The sequence below is a fragment of the Cervus canadensis genome, chromosome 8 (assembly GCF_019320065.1).
Source record: "Cervus canadensis isolate Bull #8, Minnesota chromosome 8, ASM1932006v1, whole genome shotgun sequence".
Classification (NCBI taxonomy): domain Eukaryota; kingdom Metazoa; phylum Chordata; class Mammalia; order Artiodactyla; family Cervidae; genus Cervus; species Cervus canadensis.
In genome coordinates this window covers 40,267,786-40,289,365 of record NC_057393.1, presented here as the reverse complement: position 1 = coordinate 40,289,365, position 21,580 = coordinate 40,267,786, and the positions used below count along the sequence as shown (strand labels likewise).

Below are 21,580 nucleotides of genomic sequence, written 5' to 3'. Positions count from 1 at the left end.
GTAAAATGGCTGACTCCTCAACTAGTTTCCTGAAGAGAACTCCCAATCTCTGCTCCACTTTCCTGCCAGAGCCGCCATCTTGGATTCTGATACTTTTCCAGTTTCTCTCTCTCGAAACTCCCCAGTCAAACATATGTGGCCACACAGAAGAAATCAGATGTTTCATTTGTTCACTTAATTATTTTTACCTGAAGGTGCACCATGAGTCTGTGAGTGAGCTTGTAGAAATTTCTAGGTTCCACCAGCTTTTGTGCTGGGCCTCAGTCTCTCAGCTGTGATCCTAAAACTTTTCCTCATATGCTAATGCCTCCTTTAGACTTAGACATTTTTTTTGTTTGTTTGTTTGTTTGTTTTTGATACCAGATCTCTATATCATTGTGTGTGTGAGCTCCGTCGCTCAGTTGTATCTGACTCTTTGCAACCCCATGGACTCTAGCCCGCTAGGCTCCATGGAATTTTCCAGGCAAGAATACTGGAGTGGGTTGCCATTTCCTTCTCCAGGCTCTATATCATTAGGTTACCTTAATTGGCATGTAACAAAATCCTAGCCTAAACTGGCTTAAACAAAAAGGCAATTCATCAGCTTACCTAACCTTGGAAGTTCAAGGAGCAAGGTAAGGCACAGCTGAATTCAGACTCACAGGGGATTCTTAGGACTCAGTTTCTCTCCACTCCTTGGTTCTGCCTTCTGCTGTGGTCAGCTTTTGTCCCATGTTTCATGCACGGGAGTAGTAGCACTTGGCAATAATAGATACATCCTCTAATTTCCAGGTCCTGTGGAAAAAAGTGACCCAAGATGTTCAATAAAATTCTTAACCTATCATTAACCAGAGTGTTTTTCATGTACTCATCCCTGAAGCAGTCACTGTGGCTAGGCTTATGTGGAGTAGCAAAGAACATCCCTGATGTGGGAGTCCTGGTAAAAAGCCCAAAACACAACAAATCAGAAGAGCTATCCCCCTCAGCTCCCAGCTTGGGTGGGGAATCCCCTTTTCTCATTCCTTCACTCACAAAGGATCCAAATTGCTGTTGTTTCAATAAGGAAAAGTATTTATTTGTACCTTACACAATTTTTGAAAGCCATTATTGCTATTCAATTTTTGGTATTTACTACAGTGCTGGGAGCAAAGTTAACAAAAGAAAATCTTATTGAATAAATGAATTACAGGTTCAATGAAGTGATAGTAATTCCTTGGCAGCTCCAGTTCCATTACAGTGACCCTTTCAGGCAGCTCTACAGGGGTTCAGACTACAGAAGAGTTCAGTGCCTGCCACAAACATGTTTGATCTGCTGCAAAATACATCCATTTTCAAGAATGTAATGCTTATGTGAGGTAAAACTTGGAGGTTACCACTGCCAAATTGGCATTGCCAGCCTGTGCATGTGTGCTCAGTAGCTCAGTCATGTCTGACTCTTTGTGACCCCATGGACTGTTGGCCACCAGGTTCCTTAGTTGATGGAGTTTTCCAGGCAAAAATACTGGAGTGGGTTGCCATTTCGTACCCCAAGGCCAGGTTGGCTTTAAAGGATACACGACCCTGTAAAACCATTTAAAACCCAGTTGTCAGGGTCTGAATGAACCATCATGATAAACATGTGTATATTCTTTTTACATTCATTAACATTACTTTTTCGGCTTCATAATTGTGGTTGTATTTGTTTTTGAGTTTTTATTTTCAGTTTTATCTTTTGTTTTAATCCCATTATGTTACATTTTCAAAGTGGAGTAATCTAGACTACATTTTCAAAATTCTTTTTTTTAAAAGTTCATATATCACTTTAGGAGCTTCCCTGGTGACTCAGCAGTAAAAAAAAAAAAGTCCACCTGCAATGCAGGAGCTTCAGGAAATGCAGTTTCAACCCCTGGGTCGGGAAGATCCCCTGGAGAAGGGAATGGCAGCCCACTCCAGTATTCTTGCCTGGAGAATCCCATGGACAGAAGAGCCTGGGGTCTACAGTCCATAGGGTCGCAAAGAGTCAGACACGCTGAAGTGACTTAGCACTCACACATGTCATTTTAAATGCCATTTGTAGAAGCCCAACAAATGAGTGGAATGTATTAGCTTTTATCTTTTAATAAAGGTTATAAAATTCAACTGTTAAAGATATCTGCTAGCATTATTTTAAATGTGTTGTTTTGTCTGAATTGAGAATACGCAAAGGTTAGCTCACCAAAATTCTATAAAAGTGTTTGAGAAATTTGGCTTAGTCAAGGTATCTTGAATTGGCCTCAACAAAATTGATCAAAACTTTCTTCCTGTTCCCCTTATATGACTGATGAAGAGGACATCAAAGCCTATCCCTGGTAATTATTCTTAATGTTGTTTTATAGGCCTAAAATCTCAATTATAGCACACACATGAAATTTAAATAGAAATTTAAGAGTGAGAAAACTCCTACCTCCTTTATTATTACTATTCCTAATAATTATACTGAGGATGGCTACCAGTTATTGATTGTTGACTATGTGCCAGTGACCAGAGAAGGTACTTAGATTCACAATTTAATTGATTTCCTCAACGACTATAGGTAGTATTTATTCTCATTTCTGAGTGAGGAAACCAAATTAAGAAAACTTCTCTGAGATTTCACACAACCTTGAGAGTTAAATACAAGTCTGCCTAATCTCAAAGCTTACAATTTCCATTTCGGTCCTATTAACTGAAAGATTTAGTCTTTATGTCTACAAAACAGAAATAGCACTGCCTCATGAAGTCCTTCTACCTGGCCCTAACTGGCCCATTCTAGACAGGTGCTTCACTTGGGTGGTAGATAATGTGTCCACAGTCTTTGGGGACTGGGCTCCAGTTTGTGTATCAGACAGGTCCCATGTGACTGCTCCTCACATTTGGACCTTTCATTATTAGTCCTCACACTGGTAAATCATCTGTAAAATTTGTTACTTGATCATTACTTTGTCATGTTTGGGAAAGAAGAGATTAAAGATCTTGATTAAGATGAGTTGGAAGTGGTTATAGTGTTCATAAAAGCTACATATTTCTATCTTGTGTCTTAATTAGTGGATAAACAAGGATGTATCAATCCATTCCCAGACTTTAGCACATTCTTATGACCAGGAAGCCTTTCATTAACAGTAGGCTCAAGGTACAAAGGCATCAGGTAGGAAAGGCTCTTCAAGGAGAGTAGCTTTGCTCAAATGGCTTTAAACAAGAAAAGGAGTTCTTGTAGCTAAAGTCGTTGACAAGTTCAGGCAGTATCAACTCCAGGCACAGCTTGGTCTAGGGTCTCAAACAAATACCATTAGACGTCTGTGTCTATGTACCTTTCATCTCTGCTTTCCCCTCTGAGCTTAGTACTCCTGATAACAGGAGGGCCCTCAGAAGCCTCATGCTTACAACCTATCAGTTTTCACATCCAGAACAAAGGCAGTTATTTCTCTCCCAGGAGTACTAGCCCAAATCCTGAGAATGACACTTTGGCTTAACTTGGCTTGGCTCATACACCCACTTCTTAAATCAATTACTGAAACGAAGGAAGAGAACTAGCCAGGCCTGGGTTGTATACTGTCTTCTGGAACTTTAAAGTGGGATTAGCCCTTTCAAAACCATAAACTCTGGAGATGTATAGAAAAATGTTTTTTCCAAAAGAAAGTCAGGAAGAAGGAGGACCAAAGGAATCAACCAATCAATTAACCACCATCACCAACAAAAACATAGGTGTCCACCATATATTTTCTAGAACTCAGTTTCTCTATCCGGAATCAAATCTGACTCCAGAATACTGTGCTACTGTGTACCGTGGGGGAAGCAGGCAGAAAAAGATGTGGTATATAGGCTAGCATTAGTCAGGGTAACAAGGATGAGCTCTGGGCATTCTAGTGACCCAGTGAGCCTGCAGGCTACAGTAACTATTGCTAAGATAAGAATGGGTCCCAGCTGGGAATGTTTCCCAGTTGGGGAATGGGTGAGGGAGAGCAAGATCCATCTTGAGGAAAAACAGATTTATTTTCAAACATCCATTTGGGATGATTGTTAAATAAGCCTTTTAGAACACTTCCAAGCCCCTGCTGGGTTGCTCTCTTAAGATGTGACATTTGGGAGAAAACACCCACTGTTACTAGTGACTAGAAAATAAGGATGAAGTAGGAAACTACGTCAAATGATATAGGACCATCAGGAACAGGAGTGATGTGGGTGGCACTGAGTTAAATAGAGTTGTTTTGGAAGGGTGTGGATTAATATAGTTTGTGGAAATCACTTTCTTATCAGTTGGGTAAAAATATTAAAAGGATTTGGGTTTATGTTTCAACATTTTCAGTAAGAAAGAAAGATAACAGCCCCTCCCCACCCGCCAAAAAATCTTATCTTCTCATTGGTAGAAAGTGATGCTCACTCTGTGACTCATATTTAATACAGAAAGCCAAGGAACCTTTGGTTCAGAGCAGAAGATCCTGGGAACACATTACTAGATAATAGAATAAATTACAGGCCATCCGGGAAAATAAAATCAAGGGCCTCAGCTATAAAGAGAAACCCAAGTTCAGAAGATGCTCTTGGAGTAGAGCACTTATAGATCAGATAAAAATTCTTATGAATTTTCTAAACTCAGAAATTTAATTCAGTTGGGTGTTAGAGGAAAAACTCTTGATGCTTCCAAATTTTAAAAAGGGGAAGAAAAAAAAGATACTCTGTTTTCTGGTTTCCTGTCCTGTGAAAAGTGCCGGAGAGCTGGGCTCCAGGGCTAATGGATGCCACCTGGAATGGGTGTCCCATCCACTTGAGGAACCAAAGTAAGTACCTCCTAAGTACCTCCTCCATCCTCAAGTGGATATTGGCTAAAGCAACTCGCCCTGTGCCTGTCAAAGTATAAGCTTAGGATGGCATATGGGATTAGAGAGGGAGCATAGGCACTCAGGGGCTTCCCTAGTAGCTCAGGTGGTAAAGAATCTGCCTGCAAAGCAGGAGACCTGGGTTCGATCCCTGGGTTGGAAAGATTCCCTGGAGAAGGGAACAGCTAATTCCAGTTGATCTGTTTCAAAAGGATGCTGTTAAAGTGCTGCATTCAATATGCCAGCACATTTGGAAAACTCAGCAGTGGCCCCAGGACTGGAAAAGGTCAGTTTTCATTCCAATCCCAAAGAAAGACAATGCCAAAGAATGTTCAAACTACCACACAATTGCACTCATCTCACACGCTAGCAAAGTAATGCTCAACATTCTCCAAGTCAGGCTTCAACAGAAAGTGAACTGTGAACTTCCAGATGTTCAAGCTGGATTTAGAAAAGGCAGAGGAACCAGAGATCAAATTGTTAACATCCTTTGGATCACCGAAAAAGCAAGAGAGTTCCGGAAAAACATCTACTTCTGCTTTATTCACTACGCCAAAGCCTTAGACTGTGTGAATCACAACAAACTGTTCTTCAAGAGACCAGTTCTTCAAGAGATGGGACTATCAGACCACCTGACATGCCTCCTGAGAAATCTGTATGCAGGTCAAGAAGCAACAGTTAGAACTGGACATGGAAAACAGACTGCTTCCAAATCGGGAAAGGAGTACGTCAAGGCTGTATATTGTCACCCTGCTTATTTAACTTACATGCAGAGTACATCATGAGAAATGCTGGACTGGATGAAGCACAAGCTGGAATCGAGATTGCCGGGAGAAATATCAATAACCTCAGATATGCAGATGATGCCACCCTTATGGCAGAAAGTGAAGAAGAACTGAAGAGCCTCTTGATGAAAGTGAAAGAGGAGAGTGAAAAAGTTGGCTTAAAACTCATCATTCAGAAAACTAAGATCTTGGCATCTGGTCCCATCACTTCATGGCAAATAGATGGGGAAACAGTGGAAACAGTGACAATTTATTTTGGGGGGCTCCAAAATCACTGCAGATGGTAACTGCAGCCATGAAATTAAAAGACGCTTGCTCCTTGGAAGAAAAGTTATGACCAGCCTAGATAGCCTATTAAAAAGCAGAGATAAACTTTGCCAACAAAGGTCCATCTAGTCAAAGCTATGGTTTTTCCAGTAGTCATGTATGGATGTGAGAGTTGGACTATAAAGAAAGCTGAGCACTGAAGAATTGATGCTTTTGAACTGTGGTGTTGGAGAAGACTCTTGAGAGCCCCTTGGACTGCAAGGAGATCCAACCAGTCCATCCTAAAGAAATCAGTCCTGAATATTCATTGGAAGGACTGATGCTGAAGCTGAAACTCCAATACTTTGGCCACCTGATGCGAAGAACTGACTCACTGGAGAAGCCCCTGATGCTGGGAAAGATTGAAGGCAGGAGGAGAAAGAGATGACAGAGAATGAGATGGTTGGATGGCATCACTGACTCAATGGACATGAGTTTGAATAAACTCTGGGAGTTGGTGATGGACAGAGAGGCCTGGTGTGCTGCAGTCTATGGGGCCAAGAAGAGTCGGACATGACTGAGCAACTGAACTAAACTGAATGCACTCCAGTATTCTTGCCTGGAGAATCCCCATGGACAGAGGAGACTGGTGGGCTGCAGTCCATGGGGTTGCAAAGAGTCGGACATGACTGAGCAACTAAGCATAGCACAGCACAGCACATGGGACCTCAGACATTTCCAGGAAAAATGAATTGTATAAGGCCTGGCCTTAGATGGTCTGCAGCTCATTAATCCCCCTTTCCACAGTGGTGGGCTGGCTGCTGGAGATGTGGGCTGCAGATGGGAAGTGCACTTTCTTGGGGTGTTTGTTCTATTATCCAGGCCCCTCTTAGGCACCAAACATATTCATTTCCTGGCATGCCTGTGGATTCGGAGCATGGATGTCCAATTTGCTCTTTGGATAGCTTTGGACAGCTGGCTGGGACCTGGAATATATGAAAGGGCCAATGGGAACCCACTATTATGCTAGGTTGTGTCTGACCCAGCCGTCTTGCAACACCAGCATGACCCTCAGCTGACCTCTCTTTCCTCGATTCTCTTACTTCTGACCATTCCAAACATTGCTGCCAGGTACGCCTTCTCAAATCACCATTTAAAGTGGTGAAACCTTGTCTCAAAGATCAGCAGGGACTTTTTGTTTCCAGAAGGGTTTTGAATACCTCCATCTCAGATAGGCCAGTGTTGCATCCCCACAGGCCTTCAGACACCTTGCTCATGCCGCCCTCCCAATCTTTGCCCATCTCTTCTTTCCCTTGGGCTAGAATTTCTCTTGCACCCCTCACCACCCAGTATCTACCTACCCTCTCCAGACCACTCCAACTCTCAGGGTTCTCTCCAACAGATTGCTTATATTGTACAGCATCTAAACTGCTCCTTGAACAATTAATTGTGCCATTTTTCTCTTTAGCACATTTTTATGTACTTATGTTAATGCGGCTATAAATTTCTTCCTCTCTTCTATCTCCCAGAGAGATGATCACATAGGAGATATTTAATAATTATTGAGTAGATGAATACATAACTCAGGGGGCATCAATAGCACTGAAAGCCTTCTTGTGATTCGAGTAAAACAGGTTAGAAAAATAACAACCTACTCCCAACCTTGTGATTTCAAAATCTGAATTTGCTCTACAGGTAGGTCAGGGTGCCCTTTGTACCACTTGTTTTAATTTTCAGCAAGAAAAGATACAAAAAAACCATCTTTCATCAGAGGAATATTTCTGCTGTTCATCCTCTGCTTAGAAACCTCTAGTGATTTTCTATCAGTGCAACATCAATAACAAGCCAGCCCCTGGAATTCTATGCTCTCCTGCCTCCTCGCTCTGATCGGTTCCCACAGACTCCACTTCTTGGTTCCAACCTCATTTTCAAGGAGCTCGAGCAGCCTTCCTTTGCTCCTTCCCTCTCCCAGTCAGATGGGCTGCTTTCCTTGCCTCCTGGGCAAAAAGCTAGAGCCTTCTGAAGTTTTATCTTTAAAGCTGTGTAAAAGCGCCTCTAAAGCTGGAGGGCCAAAGCGGGGGAGGTGCAGAGATCTGATTTACCGTTCAGTGTCTTTGACTTGTTGAGATTAAAAAAATAAACAAAAGCAGGCATATTTGAAACATTAAAGATACATCAATTACTTCCAGCTTGTGCTGTTTCCTTTTGAACTCCTCATCTTGTGACTGTTATTGTCTCCCTGCTCCTGAGAGCCTTTGTCCCCTTCTGGGGTCTGAGGCCCACCCTTCAAGGGAGTCTTGGCCAGGGAAAAGGAAGCCAGGGGAAGTGTGGTTGTCCCCGAGCTGAGCTGGCGCCCTGATGGCTTCGCAAGCCTTGCCTGCCATTCGCTTCCCGCTTACCAAGCTGGCTCTCCACCTGAATGTTTGCAATGAGGGACATGGGTGGATGGAGTGTCCTAACTTTCATGGCGGCCAAGCAGCCTAAGCCCTCCACTTGCAGGTCCCTGATTCATAGGCAAAGGGGCTAAAAGCCCAGAAGGAGAACAGTGCTGGTGACAGCAAATAATATGAACAAACAGAGGCTGCAATGCCTCCCCAGGTCTCATTTTCACACTCGGTTATCCCTTGTTTGGAAATCTGCTTTCATTTGCTTGGAGTCAGCTCCAGGGAGAAGAGGAGCCTTACAGGATCCCCGGGTGGTCAGGGTCAAATCTTTAGGGGTGACTTAGCCCAGGGCCTGCTGAGGTCAAGTGCTGTATTTTGTGATCTTCTCTGGGACTTCCGTCTCATGGCCAGGACTGTACGCAACTCATAGTTGACTTGAGCATCTGTGAGAAATACAAAGGTTGAAAGAACATTATTGTTAAAAGGGATCTGAGCAGTCAGTCTTCTTCCCATAGATGAGAAAACTGAGGCCTAACAAGTATGTAAAACTCTTCTTGGATTTTCATCTTCATTCATTTATTTATTCTGCAGATATTTATTTAGTGCTTAGGGCTTCCCAGGTGGCTCAGTGGTAAAGCATCCGTCTGCCAATGCAGGAGACCCGGGTTCCATCCCTGGGTCAGGAAGGTCCCCTAAAAAAGGAAATGGCAACCCATTCTAGTATTCTTGCCTGTGAAATCAAGTACAGGGGAGCCTGGCAGGCTACAGTCCATGGGGGTCACAAAGAGTTGCACATGATTTAGTGACTAAACAACAACCACGAATGTGCAAGGCAGAGTGTTCAAGGTCCTAGTGCTGGTTTGTAGCAGAACTGGGACCAGCTCTCAGGCTCCTCATTCCTGGTCCAGTATTGTCATATGTATTGTTTTCCCTACAAAATATCATAAGTCAGCATGTTGATTAGTTACTTGACTGTTCATCAAGTCCCTACTAAATTCCAGGCACTGGTGTGTGACACATGATTTCAATCAATTTTATACCATCTTGAAAGATGTATGCTGAGGGAATCAAGGCTCTGAGAGGTGGCACACTGCGTTTGCCATTAAGGAGTAGAATTGGGATTGAATTGGGAGTTCATTTGACTGCAAAGTCCAAGCTCCGTTTTCATCATGGTGCATTAGCAGCTTAATTTCTCCCAAAACTTCATGCTCTAATGAGGTTGATCTCATTCCCCACCAAGGGACTCCCCTCCTTTTCACCAGAAAACCTTTGGAAATGGAGTTCCCCTGCTTGCCTACCCTTCTTTCCTTCTCTCTACCTTATTCCTACATCTCCCTTGGGGATCACACCTTAATTAGCTCATACTTCAGGAATGTTTAGAAATGATGAAACCCAGCCACCACGTTGTAACTTAGCTGAACTTACTGTTTAGAGAGCCATCATTCCTTCAAGTCTGTTTTATTTTGTCAGATTTTACTGACAAGCCTGGGTCAGATGAGCAAAGAGTATCCCTATATAAACCTTTGTCGCTGGTCCTTTAGAGAACGGAGGAAGACCTTGACCTGACTTTTTTCTTTTTGTTGGGAACAAATTGCTCCTTGCCCGGGGGAGGGTTATTTGCTATTGTTCAGCCAAGTCAGGGAATGCTCTAGATAATCAGATATTCTGATGAACAGAGTTACATTACACGGACCATCAGCTTTTAAGGAATTAGAATGAAATACACTTAACACAAATGCTGTACTAAGCACAACATAATTTGCTTGCTGGGTTCTGGTGCTGATCCTGTGGGCACCAATTGTCACTTGACAGGACATCTTATGAATAGAGCGCAAGAAACCAGGTAACTAACCTGCTAAGTGGTTCTGAGTCATTCCACTTTTCCTTCCTGAGTCCTATTTCCTCCTCTGTAACACAAACATGTTGGATTCGATTCATTTTGGTATACACGTTGCACGCATGCCTTCATACTCTGCTCCTGGGCCCATATCAGACATCACGAATCAGTTGAGGCAGTTTTTTCTTTAACCCCTGACAGCCTCAGGATTTCTTTACATCTGATGTTCCAGCACCAACCTTCAGTGGATTGGAGTTGACACATGAAATGAAGTCTATTTGCTATTGTTGAACTAGATGGTCTCTATGGTCTTGGCTTTTATGAGTTGCCTGGAGTAAGTAAATGGCGGATGCAAAGCTGGATGGTGAATAGTTGGTGGTATGATCAAGCGTTGAGTATGTGACCACTCAACTGTGATTGCTTTTCTCCTTCAGTCTACTAAGACCTAGGCTAATGTGGCTACTGAAAACTATGGTGGAACTTCATCTAAAATCCCGGGTGGATGGTGACAAGAGGGATTGATTAGCTTGGTTCAAGACCTAAGATTCAAGTCCCCCTCATAGAAATAGGCATAAGTCAGTAAGCCCACACCTGAGTTCCCTCTGCCCACAGCACTAGACTGGGATGTGTCATTTATGTTATGGTTAGTGGGATGTGAAATACAAACCTCCTAGTGAATTAGAAGCCCCTTGGAGTCAGGGAGGAGGTTCTAGTTATCTTTTGGATGCACAGCCTGATTCTATAACAGTTTAACCTTTGAAAAATCACTTAACTTCTCTCTGCCTCAGTTCTTAATTTACTAAACAGGGAAATAATAAAAATATATACTTCTGGGGTCCGTGGTGCCTGTCAGATGAGGTTATTGATGGAAGTGCTCAGAAGACCACCTGGTATATTCTTGCTATTGTTTTATTATAAAATCACAGCCTACTCCAATGCGTGATGAACACACAGGCTGATATATGTTGACTGACTGAATTTTTAAATGACCATCAGAGGCGAACATGCACCTTTGGAGAGACTCATCCAAGAACCATCAGGAAGCCACATAAGACAGAATGTTACCACAAGCTAGTGGGGAACTGAACAGGGAGGAGTTAGTACTAAGGGTCTGGATCCATCTGCTCTTAAGGCCCTGAGAACTGCTGAAGGGAGACACAGGACGAGGGGGAAAGCTCTGCTCAGTCTTCTGGGCTCAGGCAATTTTTATTCTTTAAATTAGAAGCTTCCATATTTTGAAGCATATTCAAATCATGAAAGTACTTTCATAAGAATGTATCATTTTTATCTCATTGTGTCCTCAAACAAACTTATAAACTCAAGCTCAAGGCATTATCACCTCTATATGATGAGGGGAAGCTGAGGCCCGGAAAGGTTAATTTGCCTAAGGACACACAGCTCGTGTGGGAGACGCAGAGCCTGCGCTCAGACTCCTGTCTCCACAATCTCCTCTTTTCTCTCTACTTCCTGTTCTCCACAAGCATAGTTCAGTTATAGGTTTCCCAGCAGTTTTTTCCAAATAGCATCAAGAAAAAGCAATTTTATTAATTTACTCATATAAATAATGAGTTGATGAGTGACTTTTATCTTCCTCAAATTCTACAACTAAAATATTCTTACAAAAGGAGTCTGTAAAACATGCTTGGGCATGCCTGGAAAGAGACAACAGGAACAGCATATAATGCTTAATGAAACGTATAAGGGACAAAACTGGGCTTTTATTCGAAACATGATCTTCATTTGGCTGCCAAATAAAATAAAACAAATACGAAACAAGAACAAACCACTGTTGGACGTGTTTCCCTAAAGACCTGGACACATTGTGAAACCAGGACTTTATATGTTGCCCTTTAAAAAAAAAAAATTAAAGGAATATGTACCTTTTGAGTAGACATGACTTTTAGTTTTCTTTTCCATGGTGGGAATACTTTTGCAAGAGATCAAAATCAGTTCATCCCCTCTTCTTCCTTGAGACCGGACATGCAGTAAATCCACTTTCCAAAATGCTACTCCACCATGACCTGAAATGAGTGGGGCTGGGTCCCCATGTTTGCACACTTGAGAGTCCCCATTCTCATAGTCCTATGGCTTCAGCTGATTAAAATGATCTGACCCAAGGAGAGCCATATTCTGGGTAAGCCAGCAAGATCCTTTTCTTTAGATGTTTTCAGCCACAGAGAGGAGGTTTCTAGTTGGTGTAAATACTTGAGTGGGGAGAACATGGAGATCAGGCCTAAGATAGCTACATTGGGCCATGTCCAAAATGAGCACCCAGAGAAAAAACACAGGGAGAGAAATGGAAAAGTGGAGCAGATACAAAAAAAGAAGTGAAGGCATGAGAAAATACGAGAAAGACTGTGTAGGTCTTGAAAAAATAGAAGGACTATTTTTCAAAGCCCAGATTTCAACTCCAGTCCAGGAGGTCTGGCTGGACTTCTTGACCTAAGATTGCATGAAATTCCATAAGATGCCCTCATGTCTTGACAGAGTGTGACACTCTAATGTTGAGTAAATTTTTCATTAAATAACCCTCCTTCCTTGGGCTACTTTGAGTAGATTTTTATTCCTTGCAACCAAAAAGTCTTTGATTGGTATGGTACAACTTTCTCCAGCTGACATACAAGTTGGTGGGGTTCATTCCAATGATCGGGTGATTTCTTTCTTTCTTTAATGTAATGATTTATCATGCATTTTACATGTTCCAGAATCTGTGCAAAATATTTCACTGTGTGATCTCATTTAAGCCACGCAACAATTTAGGTTTGTACATATGATTTAGTACACACAATAGTCAGCAATAAATATTACTGTATAGTACTTAAAGTAAGTAAAGCCTTACTTGCTTTATTAGTAAAGTGATTGGTATCTTTACTACCAATCTTATAGAGTAGAAAAACAAGGATAAGAGTAAGAACAACTGATCTGACCTAAGTTCATACAGGCACTACATGGCAGAACTACTATTAAAATCTACAACTAGGCAGGTCATTTAACATTTCTTTGTTTCAGTTTCCTTATTGTAAAATGGACACAATAGTATTTAAAAGGAAGGAATGTTTTGAGATCTAAAGACAAGACATGAAGACATAAAAGTGTCTAACACAGTGCCTCACGATCAGTGCTCAATTAATATTTGTTTAAAATAACAGTAAGTCAAAGATTCTTAACTGAGGTCCATTGATGGGCTCTAGCCCTGTTTACTCCTGTAAGTTACATGCAACATTTTATGTCAATGTCCACTCTTCTTTTTTTTTTTGCTGGGGAGAATGTGTGCTTTCAACAGTTTTCACCCAAGTCTGTGCTCTCCCTTGTGCATTTCTCTCACTTGTGAGGTGTGGCTAGAACTATTAACAGTGGGTTTTCTCATATTTGAGAGATATTTGAGGAGAGCTGGGCCTATTAGACCTCCCCAACCAGGCAAAATAAATCCTCACATGTACATAGGTCTGAGCCCATAGGTCATGGTGTTGGGGACTAATACCTCAGTGGGTAATTAAGTCTTCCTTTGTTAGCTCTCCTTATCATTTTCAAGAGAGAATTTGAGCTCAAGATCCCATCTGATATTTCTCTGCTTCTCAATAAGAGTTTGGCGATTTTTTAAAATAATACTTCGTTATTACACACATACACACACAGTAGCAAAGTCTTAAGGGGATGATTTCCAAACATTTTATTGGCTTTAGTTGATAACGATTGAGGGAACTGTACTTGTATTTTAGCTTCAAAATTTGTGAAAGTGATTCCATGAATGAAATTAGCCATTTTGTCTCTTTTTAACATATAATCCAAATAATAGCACAAACACTTATTGAGTACTTATTTTATGCCAGTAACTAGTGTGTTGGGTGATACCCTGCCCGCTCAGATGGTTAAGAATCTGCCTGCAATGCGGGAAACCTGGGTTCTATCTCTAGATCGGGAAGATCCCCTGGAGAAGGGAATGATTACCCACTCCAGTATTCTTGCCTGGAGAATTCCATGGACAGAGGAGCCTGGCAGGCTGTAGTCCATGGGATCACAAAGAGTCGGACACGGCTGAGCAACTAACACTTCCAACTAGTGTGTTAGTTTCGTTATTTCTAATTCCCAACCACCTTATGAGATTAGATATATCATTGTTTCCACTTGTAGGTTAAGAAGCCAAGCCTTGGCAAAGAAAAAGAACATATCCAAAGTCACCTGGTATGTATCTGACTGGAAACTTCAGTTACTAAAATATCATTGATTTGCTTCACGGTACAGTAGAAAGTGTGTCGTGTGTGAGTGGAATCCCATCTGTGAGGACATTTGGGTTTAATTTTCATGTCTCTCACAGCTGGAAAAATCAATTCTCAGTTTCTTCACCCAACAAATCAGGTACCCTTATTCCTGCCTCCTCTTCCATCAATGAAGAGACTTCTGTCTGAGTGTGCACACATGCTCCCCAAAGACAGAAAGTTATTCGGCTTAGTTTTAACAATATAGATTCTCAGAGTTCAGCCAACAATGACATATTCTCTGAACTTTGTAGGGAAGAAAATCTGAATTTGTTATTCTTTGTGAAGCCAGCAAGTGTTAGAAATTAAAATTTTACTAACATCCTTCTATCTTCTTAGTTTTCTACTCATTAAATTGTAGATTTGTTTATCCATTGACTGGAGCCACCATAACAAAATATTGTAGACTAGGTGGCTTAAATAACAGACATTTCTCACAATTTCAGAGGCTGGAAAGTTCAAGCTCAAAGTACCAGCCAAATCAGTGCCTGGAGAGGGCCTTCTTTCAGGTTTGTAGATGGCCAGCTTCTTGCTATATCTTCACAAGGCATAAAGAGAGAACTCTTTCTCTCTTCTTCTTTTTCTAATCCCATCACTGATCCCATCATGAATGTCCTACACTCATGACCTCGTTTAACCCTAAGTATCTCCCAAAAAATTCCCAAATAATATCTCGAAATTGGGAGTTAGGCATGAAATTTTTGCACCAGGTTTTATGTCCCTGGATATGCCCCAATGACTCTTAGTTTATCGTCCACAGGAACTTGAAGAGAATTTGTATCTACTGTTGTGTGAAAATTATATAAATTTCAATTAAGTTGAATTGGTCATAGTGCTTTTCAGGACTTCCCTGGTGGCTCAGATGGTAAAGCATCTGCCTACAATGTGGGAGACCCAGGTTTGATCTCTGGGCTGGGAAGATCCTCTGGAGAAGGAAATGGCAACCCACTCCAGTACTCGTGCCTGAAAAATCCCATGGATGGAGGAGACTGGTAGGCTACAGTCCATAGGGTCACAAAGAGTCTGACTGAGAGACTTCACTTTCACTTTCTATATCCTTCTACTTCTCTGTATATTCATTCTATTAATTTTTGAGAGTTTGATATTGAAACTCCAACTAAAAATCTTAATTTATCTACTGAAAAAATAATTATAATATATAGTGGAACTATATGTAACTTTGTTCTGTATTTTCCAAGTTTCCTGTAAATGTATTATCATATTGTCATACTTTAAAAAAAATTTTAAAGTAAGCAAAAATAAAATAAAAAATAAATAAATTGGAGGTTAGGGTTTCAGCATATGAATTTTGGAGGGCCACAACTCTGAACATAGCAATTGTATCTTAAAACAACTGGGAACCAACAGAGGGTTGATAACACTATTTTGTGAAGTAACTAATTATTTAAAATTAGTTAAATTTTACTATTTAGCATGTAAATAGACTAAAGGAAGGTCCTTAACATGTACTTAGCTATACAAAATACTTACACCATTGTCCTAAATTTTTCTATGTGCTGACAAAACTTTGTCATAAAACGAATTTTGTAAACCATTGCTATTGAAATGTTTAGTATGAATTTACAGTGGAAGAGATAGAAACTTAGCTTTATTTAAAAAAATGTTTTGAAGCTCAACTAATTGGTGCCCAGAGTTTTCCTAATTTTTGAATTTTTGCAGTTCTGCTCTGAGACACTGCGTGGAGGCAAAGAAGTTGAGAACACTCAGTAACTGATAGACATTTTAATCTAAGACATGTTTATCCAGCCCAATGTCAAGGACATCAAAGTGGACATTTTTAGCTCTTTATCTATGCATTGTTCATACAACTCTTGGTTATCCAGTGTAAAATGTTAATTTTAATCTTCAACAAATAATACTAGGTAAGTAGGATATCAATCTTTGATAAGTAAAACTAGACTCAAAGGTATTAACCACTGAAATTAACATCTACTCCAACCAACCATATGTCTCTGGATGGAGCTGGAGAAGAATTTCAGCTATCTAAGACTCATAAGTTCCCAGCTCTAAGTGGGACTTCAAATCATGTTTCCAGAACACAAAGAACACTTGATAAAGTTAGAGAGAAATATTTTTCAAAAATATGTCACCAGGCAGCTTGGGAGTGATTTAGCAGAACCATCCTACAGGGTATGAATTTAACCTTTGATCCCTGCAAAGAAGGTCAGCAAATTTGTTTTTACTCTACATCTCATAATCATCTCAATGTCTGGATAAATCAGTTTCTAAAGAGGAGTCTGTGTTTGCAGATAAGTGATACTTTCACCCTCCAATTTTTAACCATTTAACCCTCTCTTCTCTGAATTAAATTCTACTGCTGTTCTCAACTTTTCTGGGGAGGGGAATCTAAAAACTTGAGATGCCATAACAGTATTTTTTTGAAGTGAACCAATTTAAAGTATTTATTGAATTTGGTACGATATTGTTTCTGTTTTATGTTTTGGTATTTTGGCTGCAAGGCATGTGGGATCTTAGCTCCCCCATCAGGAACTGAACCCACACTCACTGCTTTGGAAGATGAAGTCTTAACCCCGGGACCACCAGGGAAATTCCAAGATGCCATATACTAGAAAGACATGCCACACTGCTGCCTGCAAAAGAAATTAAATGTCCAACAGAATGTTTTGGTGACTTTTTGTTTCTTCTCAGAGATGAACACATGAAAAGATATTGGTTTTTATCTATCAGTTCACCTGAAGTCTTCCTGCTAATCCAAGTTTGGCAAAGTATAGCCCACGGGATAAATCCAACCCACTGCTTGTTTTTGTAAAGTTTTATTGGAACACAAACATGCTCATTCATTTAGGTATTACCTCTGGCTGCTTTTGTGCTACAATGACAGAACTGATTCCTTGCAACAGAGATCATATGTCTCATAAAGCCTAAAATATTTACTCTCTGGGTCTTTATACAATATGTTTGCCAACCGCTGCTTTAAATCAAAGAAAGAGGCTTGGGGTGGTGACATCATGAAAATACATCCTTAGCCCAGATACACCAGTGGCTTGGGGGTAACTGAGGATGGACACTGGTTTTCATCCAAACAGTCACTTTGCAGAAACAGAGCCTGAGAATGACATTAAACGGATGAAAAGAACAATAGTTGGGGATGCATCATAATGAGGTATAGACACAGTAACTAAATTTATTCCTCTGATCCTCCAGCAGCCTATCTAATAAAAACATGCTACGGTGGAGATGAACCCAGAATCTTCAGCTAATGTCAGCCATTTGGGAATAAGAGTTCCTTCTCTGCAGCAGATGTGTGGCTCAAAGTTCATCTCGAGTGCACTCACAGAGGCAGCCCAGCCTGTGTTGTTCTGCGAGGGGACCAGCACTGGCCTGTCAATGGAATAACTAATTTTGTTAAAGGACTTGGGGAAACAGTGGGGGTTGGGAGCTAGGCTAGAACTTGGGAAAAACAATTTTAACCCTTCCTGGGCAGGACTAATTTACTTTTTAAATAATGATGATTTTATTCAAGAAATGCCTGTGGCATTTAGACAAAAAGAATGCAATAGGTTCTGCTAGCCGTCCTCGCAAGTCACCCCGTGTGGACAGCTGCCAGGAGGCTGATACACAAAGGCGATCATTGCGTGTGCACAGTTATTTAAGGCATAGACACTCCTCATCCCTTGAAACTGTTCCACTCTCAGGATTCTAAATTCCAGCTTCCTCTTGCCCCTGCTCAAAGGTCAAGTGCATGGGCTAATGAGGGTGGGCTCCTTCAGTTTTCTTCTCCAGTGCCAACTGCCAGGTAATCTTCCTGAGTCTGGATTTTCACTCCTCTCTTGGAAGAAGAAGGGCAGAGACCCACCTCTAGGTTTGAGCATTGCCCAAGAGAGCATGCTTCCTGCTCTCTTTAGGACACTGTTTCGTCATCTGTAGGTTCTTCATTTCTATTGACTCTTTCTGTTTCCCTAACTAATGTGCTTGGGTCTCACTTGCCCCCAAAATGTGAAAAATCAAAACCCAAAGCATCTTTTCTTCAACTTAGTTGTTCTCTTTTGTTATTTTTCTGGCTTTTTTAATCCTTTCACTATCTGCAACAAGTACAGGACTAAGTTAAGATGTAACAACAGGGTTTCCCAGGTGGCACTAGTGGTAAAGAACCCCCTTGCCAATGCAGGAGATGTAAGAGATGTGGGTTCGATCCCTGGGTTGCTGAAGGAGGGCATGGCAACCCACTCCAATGTTCTTACCTGGAGGATCTTATGGACAGAGGAGCCTGACAGGCTACAGTCCATGGAGCTGTAAAGAGCTGGACGTGACTAAAGTGACTTAGCTTGCACACAGCACATGATGTAATAACACCCAGCCTCTGCGTTTCAGTGGCTTGCCCCATGCCTCCACTTCTGTAAGGATGTCCCTACACTGCTGCCGCCTACTTCCTCAGTGCTCACTCACTGTTCCCCTCACCTGAATCTTCTAAAACTTGGCTTCTGTCACCACTATGCCACTAAAATCACATTTTGTTGTTTTGAAATTTTTTTTCTTAAAATGGCCTCATTGTTATATAACTATATTTTCTCTGCTATTTCCTCTTTGTTTTCTTTGTAAAATTTGACCCAAACTTTAATTTCCTTCCTCTTGAATCCTGTTCTTGGTTTGTGTGATTAGCATTTGCAGGATTTTCCAGCTTTCTAATTTCCTTTCTACACGCTTTTTTCGGTCTCCTTCACTAATCTCTCTTGCTCTTCCTCCTGTTCAGTGGAGATTGTCCAGGCAGCTCAGACACTTCTTGTACTCCCTCTGTGCTTTCCCTGGGACTTCAGCCTTCAGCTCCAAACATGGAACTTCCAGTCCATCTATCCATCCATTCATCTATCCATCTGTTTCTCCAGATCTTCAATTACAACTCAAACTTTCACTTGGGTTATACTTGCAAATTAATGTAAACTCATAGATTCTCTGAAAAACCAACACTACTTCTTGTTCATGGAACTGTATCAATTAAAATGCTGTGGCTACAAGTGACATCATACCCCAACTCAGGTGGCCTAAACAATAAGAAAACTTATTATCTTAAGTAATAATAAGTCTAGGTGCTTCTCTTGGCTCTGGCCTCTTCTGTGGGTCAGTTCTGGCTTCTGCTGGTTCCTGTCATGGTAGGTAGGCTATTATAACATCCCCAGTGATTATATTCAGATACATCAGTCTCTAGAAAAAGGAGGCTGAGGTTGTTGTTTTTTTTTGTGTGTGGTATTTTTTTTTAAAGCAATAAAATCTGTTCTAGAAGTCTCCCTAGCAGTCTTTCTTTTATTTCTTTTAAAAAAAAATTAATAACAGCTTTATTGAGATACACTTTGCATACCACATAACTCACACAATTCAGTTTTTGGGTAGATTCACAGGATCCACAGAACTGCACAGCCATCACCCCAATCAATGTTAGAACATTTTCATTGCTTCCAAAGAAAGCCTGCATCCATTTACAATCATTTTTCTTTTCCCTCTCTCTCAAGCCCCTGACAAGCACTAACCTACTTTCTGCCTTTATGGGTTTGTGATTCTAAACATTTTGTTAAAAAGGAATCACATAACACATGGCTTTTTGTGTCTAACTCCTTTCACTTAGCATAATGTTTTGAGGCACATCCATGTTGTACCACGAAGCAGTATCTCCTTCTTCTTTATTGTGGCATAGTATTCCACTGCATGGACATACCACATTTATTTATCCATTTCTTAATTGACGAATGTTTGGGCTATTTCCACTCCTTTGATAAATTTGCCAAGAATTTTGCCATATGCTTGTGTTGAATCCAATCACTGGGAAGAAAATGGAGCCACCTGGATGTCTTGGACAAGTCAATATCCACCCGCTGGTGCTGAGGACAAATGCGTCTTCTGTTAAGCAGTGGCCATTTAAAGGAGGGTAAATATTTGAATAAAATTGGAGGAGGGGAGGAGAGATGGGGAATGTGGGCTGGATAAAAAACAGGATCTGCTAAAGGCAGCAATCAATACTTTTTAAGTCTGAAAACTTTGGTTCTTTCTTCATTCTGATCAGTGATAGTCAACTGGTAACCAAACTTGTATATTCAATCTCCACAGCTCCCTCTCTTTCTCTCTCTGCTCCTCTCCCCCTCCCTTCCCTTCTCTCTCTCCCCTCCTCTCTCCCTCTACCCTGCTGGGTGCTTCCTCCCCTCTCCCTTCAAGATCTTACCACTTCTCAATTGTTTTTTTCTAACGGCCGGCCTCCTGCTTACACCAGTCTTTCTGTTGTATCCTTTTCCTCCTCCAGTCCATCTACATATCTTGGTGAGAGCACATTTTTCTCAGCATCTCTCTACTAGGAATAATGTCTCAGTCTCTGCTCAGAAGTCTTCCCAGCTCTGTTGCCTGTAAAACCAAGTCTAAATTCATCAAGCACACAGTTATTAAGGTCAACTTCTTAATAACTTTAATTATTTATTCTTCTAAGTTACAAATTCCTCTTTCTATTTATGAAAGCCCTACCCACTCTTTAAGACATCTCAAATGAGAGCTAACATTTGTTAAGCTGTGGTTACAGGTCAGCACCGTTCTAACACGATTCCACTGAGTGTTCATAAGAAGACTGTTCTCTCCCTGCCTTCTTCTTCCTCCCTCTTCTCCTTCCACCTCTCTTCACCTCTCTCTTATTTCCACTGCTTCAAGTAGACATCTGACTCCCAATACATTTTTGTGGTGACCTAGTTCACATCCTAATTCCTAATGGTGTGGTCACTCACCTAGAGCCAGACATCCTGGAGTGTGAAGTCAGTGGGCCTCATGAAGCATTTCTACAAACAAAGTTAGTGAAGGTGATGTCATTCCAGCTGAGCTATTTCAAATCCTAAAAGATGATGCTGTTAAAGTGCTGGAGTCAATATGCCAGCAAATTTGGAAAACCAGCAGTGGCCACAGGACTGGGAAATGTCAATTTTCATTCCAGTTTCAAAAAGGGCAATGCCAAAGAATGTTCAAACTACTGTATAACTGTGCTCATTTCATATGCTAGCAAGTTAACACTCAAAGTCCTTCAAGCTAGGCTTTAGCAGTACATGAACTGAGAACTTCCAGATGTACAAGCTGGGTTTTAAAAAAGGCAGAAGAAATGAGGATCAAATTGTCAACATTCACTGGATCATAGAGAAAACAAGGGAATTCCATAAAAACATCTATTTCTACTTCATTGACTACACTAAAGCCTTGGATTATGGGGATTACAACAAGCTGTGGAAAATTCCTAAAGAGATGGGAATACCAGACCATCTTACCTGTCTCCTGAGAAACA

At 41.1% G+C, this 21,580-nt stretch overlaps 1 long non-coding RNA gene across 2 annotated transcripts; it reads right to left on the bottom strand.

The window, feature by feature from the left end:
• Positions 1 to 529: 529 nt before the first annotated feature.
• On the bottom strand, positions 530 to 20,886 carry LOC122446735. 2 transcript variants are annotated; one of them, XR_006270988.1, is made up of 4 exons: positions 20,489 to 20,886; positions 10,058 to 10,112; positions 8,506 to 8,648; positions 530 to 774 (listed from the first exon to the last, which is right to left on the bottom strand). It is a non-coding gene; the product is annotated as an uncharacterized LOC122446735 (long non-coding RNA). The 2 variants fall into 2 exon arrangements; XR_006270987.1 differs by lacking the exon at positions 530 to 774 and having other exon boundaries at positions 6,536 to 8,648.
• Positions 20,887 to 21,580: the final 694 nt, after the last annotated feature.